This window comes from Canis lupus, chromosome 27, assembly GCF_003254725.2.
Source record: "Canis lupus dingo isolate Sandy chromosome 27, ASM325472v2, whole genome shotgun sequence".
Taxonomy (NCBI): Eukaryota; Metazoa; Chordata; class Mammalia; order Carnivora; family Canidae; genus Canis; species Canis lupus.
Genome location: NC_064269.1, coordinates 29,319,365 through 29,331,695, shown reverse-complemented (window position 1 = coordinate 29,331,695; position 12,331 = coordinate 29,319,365).

Below are 12,331 nucleotides of genomic sequence, written 5' to 3'. Positions count from 1 at the left end.
CATATTCAGATACAATAATGAATGCAAAGTAGGTAGTATCTTTGTGAGTGTAAAAGAAAACAAACAAGTTGATGCTTGTCTGCCATAGATTTACAAGATTATAAATGGAAATCACTTGAATCATTATCCTTTTATCATGCAGTTTTGCCTCCATATTAAGATGTAATGATTTTGGGCAGCCTGGGTGGCTCAGAGGTTTAGCATCGCCTTCAGCCCAGGGCGTGATCCTGGAGACCCAGGATGGAGTCCCAGTCAGGCTCTTTGCATGGAGCCTGCTTCTCCCTCTGCCTGTGTCTCTGCCTCTCTCTCTCTTTCTCTCTCTCTCTCTCTCTCTCTCTCTCTGGGCGTCTATGAATAAATAAATAAAATCTTTTAGAAAGAAAAATGTAATGATTATAACCATTATACATTATGTCAGTCATACTAATGTTACATCTTAAAGCAAGCATATGAAGTCTAAGTAGTATACTTAATTAATTACCTGGGCAGGTTTATGAAAGTTATTTAATTTGGTCATTAATTTATTTAAGCTTTTCAGCTTTTAAAGCTTTTTAAAATCAATTGAGAATACCTATATTTGGAAGTGATATATCAGTGAAATTATAACAATTGTGAACAAAGAATACATTATGGGTTATGGAAAATGAAGTAATAAGTCAAAAGTTTCCTTAAACTTTAATCTTGATTATAGTTCATTTTGGTATTGTTTTACCACCAAGTTTTTCTGAATACTATAATTTTAGTTTTACCATATATACTTTGTATATAAATGGCTTCCAATTCATGATTCACTAATTCTGCTGTTTGGATGACATCTCTGTTCAGCGAAGTCCTTTTATTCCACTGTAAAAGTCCAAACACTTGATATTGGAGGGCTCCTTAGAGGTCCTATAATCCAACTTCTGATCTTTTTTTTTTTTTTTTTTTTTTATTTATGACAGATACAGAGAGAGAGAGAGGCAGAGACACAGGCAGAGGGAGAAGCAGGCTCCATGCACCGGGAGCCCAATGTGGGATTCGATCCTGGGTCTCCAGGATCACGCCCTGGGGCAAAGGCAGGCGCCAAACCGCTGCGCCACCCAGGGATCCCTCCAACTTCTGATCTTATGCAGAAAAACTCCCTAAAACATTCCAGAGATGTGGTCAATCAATTTGGAACCCCTCAAGAAGAAGAAAGCTGTTTCCTCATAAGCAATTATGGTTGGGGAGTTCCTATTCATATTGAACCAAAATTCTACTACTTGTTCATCTAGATTTTTCTTTGGAGTCTCACTCAAAAAGAAAAAATAATTCTACAATCATACCACAACTCTTCACATGTTTAAGAATATCCATCATGTCCTAGAGCCTTTAAAGTATCAGATGAAAAAATTTCTATTTCCTTCAACTGCTTGTTTCATCAACATGGTTTCAGACCCCTATATATCATGCTTTCCCACTTCCTATTATATCAAAATTATATTTATTAATATATCTATTAAAATGTAATTTTCAGAAGTATGTACGATTTTCAAAAGGGTAATGGGCCTATACCAAAATTTGCCTTTTTTTTTTTTTTACAAAAATTTGATTTTCTTTAAGTCAACTTCAGACTGCAATAACATTTCTGCCAACTATATTATTACTGCTGGCTCAGTTTGAACACATACTTACAAAAGGCAGTTATTTTGTTCATTTATCAATTGATAAATATTTAAAAGTACCTATTACTACTATTTTTACTTCTGATTGAAAGCTGTGTTAGGTGCTGGGAAGATACAAATAAAATGTGGATTTCAAAATAGTTGGTGAAACTCATTAATTCATCTAAAGCTTAATAAAATAAAAACCGCATGTGATTGGATCACAGGGGAAGATTATTTAATACATTCTGAAGAATCAGAAGGTTTTCTAGGAGGTGCTATATAACCTACATCTTGAAGAACAGAAAGCACAAAAACGTGAAATAACATGATGATTCTTTAGAAAAGTAAAAGTGTTTATGAGTACCAGGACATTACGCTAATTCAAATAAAAAAACATCACTTAGACAATAAAGTCTTCAAGGTTCTAGATTAAGATGTCCTTTCCCACGGTGACGTTTGTTAAAGTTTAACCCAGAGTCACTTCACTCTTTGATTATAAAGGTAACTTAAAAGAAAAAAAAAGTACAAGGACTTCTAGTACAAGGCAGTAGATTGACTACAAATGTACCCCTCTTATCCCTACAGAAAAATGACTATAATAAATGTAAAGAAATAAAAAGCCCATAAGTCCAAAGCAATGAAAAAATAAGAGTGGGAGTGTATATGATAGATTTCAATATGCTTCTGGAGGATAAAAACTAAAGAGAAAAGTAGTTGAAATAGCTGGATAAAAGTAACTACACAGCTTAGAATGAATTACTAACATGAGGGAACAAATTTGACTCCCTCCCTCAACCCTATCCCCCCCAAAAATGCAAAAAATAAACAAACTCTGAAGTCTGTTTGTTACTTCATACTTAATATGAAAGTAAGTTTGTTACTTACAATCATACTTACTATAATAGAGTCCAGAAAAAAACACAGGATTGAAAATAGAGGATTAAGATTAAATTTGTACATGGAAGATACTACAACTTTTTCCCCCACTGTCCGATTACATATCTCCTTAGGCAGAAGTTCTACAGTTTTTTTTTTCTAGATAAAAGAGCAAGAGAAAAACACCTTTGTTTGAAAAACCTCTAAAGAATATCCAAGCACTTACTCAATTATATTAAAGCAAATCTATCATGCCACACCCAAACACATAAACATCCAATCTTTAAACATACCAAAGAATATGTGACATTTAAGAAAAGCCTCCAATATGAAGTAGAGAGACCACTAAACAAAAAGAAGAATGCAATTTTAAAGGAGGATAAAACTATGTAGACTACTAAAGAAAAAAAAAGTATTTGTGTATAAGGATGGAAGAAGATATCGCATCCAGAATCAAAAAACAAAAACTAGCTCATGTAAATGTAATCTATGACTGATGAAATAAAAAAAGAAAAAGATTTGGAATTATTTTAATGAGAGAGGAAACCAATAAATTCTCTTGGAAATTAGAATAAACTGTACAAAATTATGAAAGAACAGATACCAGAGCAGAACATCAATCCAAAAGTTCTAATGCCCCAGCATTAGGAACTCCTACTAAATGAAAACAGCAAGATGTAGGAGAGAATATTATCAGAGAAGTAATACAGCTTGAGGTCTCAGGTCAGGACTACATCTTTATTTTTTATTTATTTTATTTTTAAAATATTTTTTATTTTTAAGTAATCTCTTCACCCATTATGTACTCAAACTCACAACCCCAAGACTAAGAGTCGAATGTTCTACTGACTGACCAGCCAGGGCCTGGAAAGACACACATCTTCAGAGACAAGGGTTACTACAAGCACCCAGGAAAATTCAAAACAAAACAAAACAAACTTGAACACTATTGTGAAATTTAGAACACAAATAAATGGAAAAATCTTAAATGTTTCTACATATGTCACCTAACGAGCAATAACAATCATACTTACTTTGAACTTCTCAATATAGATGGTCAACATCCAATTCCATGTGCACTCAAATTACCAATCAATTATATGAGGTAGATTATAGATACTGTCAGTCATGTAAAAAACTCAGGAAATTTAGTTCCTATCCATGTTTTATTATCAAGTCTTTTAAGAATGCACTTACATTGCACCTTACAAAATCAGGGTAACCCAATATAGCTATAGTTATAGTTAGTTGATCAAACCTAACATAGCAATAAAAATAAGCCTGAGATGACAGCATTGAGCAGAATCTAGGGAAAAATCAGTCCAGTTTGGAACAAGGGAACCTTAAATTTTTAGAGGAAAGAACTTGGAGTACAAAAATAGATAAGTATAACGAGACATTTAAAAAGGGTTGATGATGTAGAATTAAGCAATTAATTTGGGAAAGACAAAGTTAATTATATTTTCAAGGAGAAACATAAACCTATACCATAAAGAAATGTAATTGTATTATATCCTCTGGCTTTTCAGAGGACAAGCATTCACATGATCACAATTAAGTCATCACTGATTAGTGACAACTAGAAACAGGTGTATCTATGTTTATGAAAAATGAGGGAAAAGCAATGGTAGAAGAAAGTCAAAAGATAATGTTCAAAAACCAACAGATCAGGATTTAGCAGTAAAAGCGTATTTATTTATTTATTTATTTATTTATTTATTTATTTACTTACTTACTTACTTACTTATTTATACACAAGTGATGGTGACTCATAGATGTATCTGCTAAAGGAACTGGGACAGAGGGACAGAGTGGTCAGGAACAATTCAGTGAAGCTTCTATCTCATCTTGATTTATAATCAGCATTACCTCTTACACTGTCTTCAACACAATAGGAATACTGTGCTGTTCATATTTTTGTCCATAAAATGAAGGTACAAGGAGGATAACTCAAGATAGATAGGAAAATTCCAAAGTAAACTATTTATCAGCAGAATGGAAGCTTCCAACCTGTAATAAATTTTAATGTAGTCAATCTGGACTTGCATTCAGCTGCATATTTGCTTCCATGCTTTGGGCATTCTAGTATATCATCATGCATACTATGTCAATTATACTGAACTGGAGACTGTCATTTTCCATCAAGTCAGAAGAGAGAGCATATGTCTTCTCTATTATTCTTGAAATGAAATTATTTTACAACCAGATCATTTCAGAAATTAAAAATATGATTTTGCACACTTGTGGATTTTTTGTTATTTTCATTCTGTTATATATCTGAGATTTTTCTTTGACCCACAATGTAGGAAGTAATTATGACAGCCTTAGACACATATTTTATTTTCCTTTTAGCTATATCTCAGGTCAGTTTAAATCCACACATACACTCTACTTACACAATGGTCTCTATTGACTTCAACGAATCACTTTCTACTGATGCCCCCTGTGAGATAGAAAAGAAAGAAGCTTGTTCATAGATTCCCTGTAGCACATCACCACCATTGATCCATGGTTTTAAGGGCTTTAGCCACTAATTTCCTCCCACCAATGGAGAGACCCATTGCTCAGTGTGTTTAGACTCTTATGGCTGCCTACTGTGACTTCAGTTCTTAATCTGCCTGAAAGTGTCAAAAGTCACGCTGCTGTTTGGAGAGTGATTTTTTTTTTTAAACCTGCTACTGGGAGCAATGCTTTTCTTAGTACTAAGATGCTCATGATAATGGAGAGAGCTCCGACATATGTGTGTTTTGTTCACTGTTGAATAAATAACCACTATGGCTAATCTACATGTGTCATAGAATTTTATAATAATGCATTTTCACTAAAAAAAAAAAAAAAAACTCCAGCATAGATAGGTATTATGCTTACAAAATTTGCATGATGATTCTCTGTCACCAATATTTAAATACAGGTCCAAAATTTTAGTGCCGTTAACAAAAGAAATAACTTTGGTATTTTAACATCTAAGCTTTAAAGCTCAAGGTAACTACTGATTTGTATCATCTACATAAAGTGAATATATGAATAGTTTTTCTCATTAATAATGTATTTGATTTCACACAAATGGGTCAGGTGTATTAAATAGCATAACATATATAAAGAGATTTAACCTCACCGTTAATCAAATGCAAATTGAAACATCAATGACTTATTATTTTTACTTTCTAAATTAGAAATATTGAAAAGGTAATACTACTTAATAGTTAAAATAAATCTAGTTGAAGAATAAATTAGTTCATTTGTTTTGAAAAACAATTCATCATTAGAAATTTAAACTATTAAAATGTGTATTCCTTTTGATGCATTAATCCCACCTTTGGGAATCTATCAAATGATATTAACCTAACATATGTAAATAAAAATATAAATAAATGTCTGTATCAGCATTATTTCTAACTGGTAAAACTTGTCTCACAATATGGAGATTTTTAGTTAGGCTATGATATAACCATATTGTTAATATCACACAGACATTAATTTGATAAGAAGGGAAACACTTATGCATAATGCTTACACCAACAGTCCAATCTTGAACATTTCTCAAACCAATTGAATGTAGAGGCTATAAGTGATCAGGAATAATTGGTACTTAGATTAAAAAACAGAATGTTAGGGATCCCTGGGTGGCTCAGCGGTTTAGCATCTGCCTTTGGCCCAGGGCATGATCCTGGAGTCCTGAGATCAAGTGCCACATTGGGCTCCCTACATGGAGCCTGCTTCTCCCTCTGCCTGTGTCTCTGCCTCTCTCTCTCTCTCTCTTTCTCTCTCTCTCATGAATAAATAGAACCTTAAAAAAGAAAAAAACAATGTTATTTGTGTACATGCTATTTTTATTGGTCAGAACTCATTTAGATAAAAGTGAGTGATTCAAATCAACTAGCTTATGATACGATTGGTAAAGTTTAGAATTGTTCATAGAAAGAAAATCAGACTTCTTAAGAGCAGAATTCAGGATGGCATGGGGAAACACAAAGATTATAATCAGGACCCTGGAGCTTCCAATTTTCCATATCTTACCTGTTTTCTTTTTGAATGTTGTCTTCACTCACTCCTTCTACAGACCCAATTCTATACACAGTAGAGCTTATGGCCCCAATATTTTTGAATCAGCATATGACTATGTCTGCATTCACAAAGGAAAGGACTTCTCCTAGGGAAAGTCTCCAATTGGCTTAATTTGTATCTTGGATCTATGAGTGGTGCAATTCTAACCCCTTCCTCAAAATTAAAGGGAGTAGAAACATGTCCATTGAGGGAATCATAGCATCTGTAGTGCTACCTCAATATGCGCCTCCTGGAATATAATTCAAATAATGTGAAGTATGTAAATAGGAAAAAAATACTAGGAAAGAAATATACCAAAATGTTTATGGTGTGGGATTGTGCCTCTGAAAAAATAAACATAAATCAAACAACAACAAAAATAAACAGACTCTCTCTATTTGTTACTTATCATATTTTCTATAATTAACATAGATTTATTTTATTTTTAATTGCACCATAGATGTTTCACTATTGGGGAGGAGCATTTAAATGCGTAATAATGTAAATATGTCAATGTATCATAGAAAAGGCAAAATAAGAATTAGTACTAAAATATGAGTTGCATGGTGGCATATGAACATTTCTAGGCATTTCTATACCTCAAAAAAGGTTTTTTGACCAATTGAATTAATGATCCAGCTGCAAGTGAAGGAAGGAAGTTACATATGACATAAGTTTAAGAGAAATACAAAAATCATGTTTCACATTTTTGCAAATACAAATAAGAATGTATTGATTACGAAGTAATACTGGCCTAAAGTTTCTTTTTTTTTTAAATAAAATAAAGCTGAGTGAAACACAAAGCATATTGACTTTTCCAATTTGTGTGACCTAACCTAGTTACCCTGAAAATAAGCCTCTCCTATGTGTTTACTTGAGAATGGGGACAGTTCTGGTGACATATTCATTTTTTTATACCCCAGAGTAGGTGACAGGTCTAATGGTGTCTTTCCCACTGAAAATGAGAAAATCACATTCATTGAGAAATTTGGAGGTCCATGAGATGGAAAAAAATGTATGTCTTACAAGAACAATTACCCCCCAAAATTATATATTATAACAAATATATCTAACCCAAGGTAAAATGTTTGATAGAAAAACCTCCCCGTGTCTCTACCTTGTTGTTAGTAGTAGACTTCAAGAGAACATACCTACCATGGGGTCATCATGATGGACAAATAGAAAAGAAATGGAGCTAGAAGCCAACTTTGGGAATATGCCGATAAGCTTATGAGCCTTACAAATCAACATGACTAACCCCAGTAACCTGTTCCTTATTCCACAATTTTCTCCATGAATAATTAATAAGCAGAGAAAGAACAAAACAATATTTGAATAATTATGTCCCTCGTCATGTCCTTCCCCTTACAGAATCTATCTCCTACCTTCAGAGACTAAGAGCCAGAAAAGAGCCAGTATCTTAGAATTACACAGCAGGTAAACTCAGAGTCTATTTAAACAACTCTTCTGAATGAAGTCTGATACTACTTTATTAACTTCTCATTGTGTTGCTCCTGTAGTGTTGATATAAATTGAACATGAGATTATTCTTAAGTTAGAAGTTTCCTACAGTTCAGACCCTGGACTTTACAGGTGCAAATGGGTCAGGAGTAGCTGCAGTCATCTGAGTCATGCAACAGAGTCCTGTGCTGCAGTGGGCAGCAGCCAACAGGCTATGCCATTGGAAAAGATGCTTCTCACATATTGGAAGAACATACATCTTGAACCACTTTTAACATGTTTAGATTACCTTTCTTAATATTGGATAAAATATGTCTAATGAATAGGTTGGATAGAATTACATAATCAAGTTAATTAGATACACAATAAATTCTTATAAACTATCCACTCCCTCATGGATGTACTGACTCTTTCTGTATATTTATGCCACCATGACAGCATCTTTTCATAAGCACTTGAAATCACAGGACTAAGGACTTGTCCAAATACAATGAGACACTGCCCATTTGACAGGATAACATGATGAATTGCCTTTGGAATTCTGTGGTTATTTAGAAGGTGTTGCTGGCGTTTTGACTTTTCCTCTGGCAATCTTCTTGATTCAGGTAACATTTACTTTGGAATAAACATCATGTTATTTTCAGTTGTTTCTTACTTCTCGGATTATTCCTTCTTAGCTCATCAAAAATATTAACCTTTCAATAAACTTTAAAATTTTCAATGAACTTATCTCTTATTACTCTGAACATATATCCACTAAAAAGTGATTTTTGTATCCACTAAAAAGTGATTAACTTTATGTCCTAATTAAATCATTAAAGTCCTAATCAATATTCAGCATTGAATTAAAGGAGAGTATAAAACAAATCAAAGAACATTTAAATTCTAATCATAACCTTTATAAACACTGTATTATTTAATAATTGGTACTTAGAAAATAAATATAATGTGTTCTGACGACTACTTACTAATAACTTTAATATCTCCAGCCCAAACATTTTTCTGGAACTTGATATTCCTATACAACTATATACTTACATCTTCTCTCGGATGTCTAATGAGCATCTCAAATTTAACAGATCCAAAGGGAAATCCAAACCTCCTCTTTGCAAAATATATTCTTCTTCTTACACCTTCTATTTCTGTCTCCACTTAGTTATTCAGGTCCACAGCACTGAAGTTATACTTGGTTCCTCTCTCTCTGACATTATTTGTAACCCTCAAGCAAATTCAGTTGACTCTGCCCACCCAAAATATGGACAGACCCTAAAACTTATCACTGTTAACCACCTTGGTGCATCTGCCATGATTTTTCTCCTGAATTAGTAATAACTTTCTTTCTGTTTTACCTTTGGCATGATAATAAAATCCATTCTTCACACAAAAGCCAAAAGAATCATTTTAAAGTCTAAGGCAGATCAAGTCATCAAAAACTCTCCTATAGTATACCTTCATTTTCAGAGTAAAAAGCAAAGATTTTACAATGACCTATGAGACTCTAGTTTCCCCCAGTCCTATCACTGTCTCACCTCCTTTAAATTTCATGTCCTACTATCCTATGTTTCTCTTACTGTCCTTCAGAGTCTATGGCCACCTCATTACTTTGATAAATGTTGGAAACATTTCAGTCTCATGATTTTTGCTGTAACCTCTACTAGCATATTCATTCTTCCTTTGGGTATTGACATCTTCCCTCAGATCTTTGCTTAAATATCAGTTTCTCAATTAGGCTCCCCCAAGAAAATTATTTAAAATGGCAATTCCCACAGTACCTCAAATGCTTCTCACCCAATCCTGTTTTTGCTTATCTGACATACAATAGGTCTCAGGTTAGATTTTTCCAATTGTGGACCCTGAGAAAAGCATTTGATTGTACAGAATAGTTTCTTAGGAAAATGTTCCTAGAAAGCAGCAGTAGACGAATAGAGGTGAAACAAGGAAGGGAAGGTCATCAATGCAGGATGTGTTAGGGAGCAGATTACTGTTGTGGTTGAGTAGGGCTCAACTGCCATGAGAACATCTGGGCAGCTATGAAGAAAATACATAGGTTGCCTTACACAAGCTGTGAGACAACTGGAGTATTTAACTGTCAGTTCATTTATGGCAGTTCTTTCCCTCTGCATAGCGTATGCAGAATATGTCCAAGCAGGCAGAGAAAGCCCTAAGGTAATTTGTTGAAGGTGTTTGCAGTAAGAAACCAATAGACCTGAGCACATAGAAAAAGCACTTGCTATTGATATTGTCTGCTACCCTCAACCTTTCACATAATTCAGATCTACTTATTGCCAACTTTAAGTTCATTCATTTTTATCTATCACTGATTCTTTAAAGTGATGGTTACAGCAATATTGTGATTTATAAGAAATATGTACTTGGTCATTTAGATGACCAAAATATATTTCTCATACATATTTGGCCTTTGTCCAATGTTCCTGATTCAGAGCCCCTAAAATCCTGGGGATTTCATATGATAAGGGCAATTAAAGGATCCTTTGTTATGTTAATAAATGTGACTTTTGCACCCCACTCAAGGGGGGAGGCTAGTTGCCTAGAGGATCAAGTATGTGACTAGGGGATTGGAAGTTTGGGTTCCAACTATCCCCTAGGCCTTTTCCTCCCCAAGAGGTGCTGGAGGTTGAATCAGTCTGTGACCAATGATTTAGTCAATCATGACTATGTAATAAAGCCTCCATAAAAGTCCAAAAGGACTGGAATCGATTGCTTCTGGATTAGCAAACATGTGGTTATGTGGCCAAAGTGGTGTAACTAGAGAGGGATAGAAATTCCATGCCCTTTCTCTATACTTTGTTCTATGATGTATCCTTTCATCTGGCTGTTGACTTGTATCCTTTAATATATCCTTAATAAACTGGTAAACATAAGTAAGTGTTTCCCTGAGTTCTGTAAGCTGTTCTAGCAAATTAATTGAACTTGAGAAGAAGGTTGCTGGACCCTCCAATCTCTAGCTTGTTGGTCAGGAGCACAGGTACCAATCTAGGACTTGCAACTGGCATCTGAAGCAGAGGTGAGAGGCAGTGTTATAGGACTGAACCTATAAACTGTGGAATCTGATGCTGTCTCTGGGTAGATAACAACAGAATTATGTTAAAATCTGATACAAAAAAAAAAGAAAGAAAGAAAGAAAGAAAAGAAAAAGAAAGAAAGAAAAAAGAATTCTGATACCCAGCTGGTGTTCCAGAATTGCTTGATGTTAATTGAGATGGAGTGATATCCTCCCACACTTTGGCCTTGGCCCCAGAAACTCTCAGAGTTTGTCATAATTTCTAAATAAATAGTAAAATTTTAAAACAGGAATGTTCCAGGGAAAGTTGTAGATCCCTTTTATTGCAGTTGTGTTTCAGATTTCTTTTCCTTTAGTGCCTGTGGTTCTTGATCATGCTGCTTCAAAGAATGAAGAGGTAGATCAGACAAAGTGTGGTGGGCAGCAAGCAAAGTTTATTGAGCATTAATTTAAAGCTCCCAAAGAGGGAGGGCATCTGAGAGTTGCCATTGTAATTTCTAAATCTAGGGTTTTTATGAGATTGTTGGTGGGTTGCTTTAATACAATTAGCTCTCCACGTGCTACATTTTTGGCTACATGCTCATCTACCTATCAGGTAGTTGTTTAAGTGGGATAGAGTAAAGGGTTCCTTTCAAGGTGGGGCAAAATAACAAGATGGGGTCATTTTCCTTCTAAGGATAGTTTTCTCTTAGGACAGGGCCCCTTGCCTCTGCCTTTCTTCTGACTCTTGTGCATTAGTTGGTTCTCCAGCAGTAATTTGGTTGCTTGATCAATGGGTTAAACCAGGCCTTCATTCCTGAAGGAATTGAATTCCTATTATCATGTCTTTGTCTGAATTTGACTGTTTCAATTTCCCTCACAAGGCCATTGCCAAGGCAAGAACACCAACGGGAATCCTGGTGAATTCAATAATTTCAAGACAAACTGCTCCCTGTAATGATTAGGTAGAAACAATCTTATATTCTCATGATAATAAAAATACCTACCTCCCTTCTTTTCCTACTAAGTTTTCTGGCAGGAGAACCCCAAATACAAGCCAATCTTTATAACCACATACTATTATAGAAGTGTTTCTTATTCCCCAAGAACCAAAACATTCAATTATATAGATCCTGAATATGCACAGGCTGAGAAGCATATATTCTGTAAATGGAACAGAGGGAAAGATTGTGGGAATGATCATTCCTTCCTCCAACACTTGGCTTCTGGGTTATGTAATCTAGCTATCAGGGACACAGAGCTTTATAATAGGCTTATACACACATAAATACAGAAGTATGTAATCTTCAAGCTGATGGCTTAA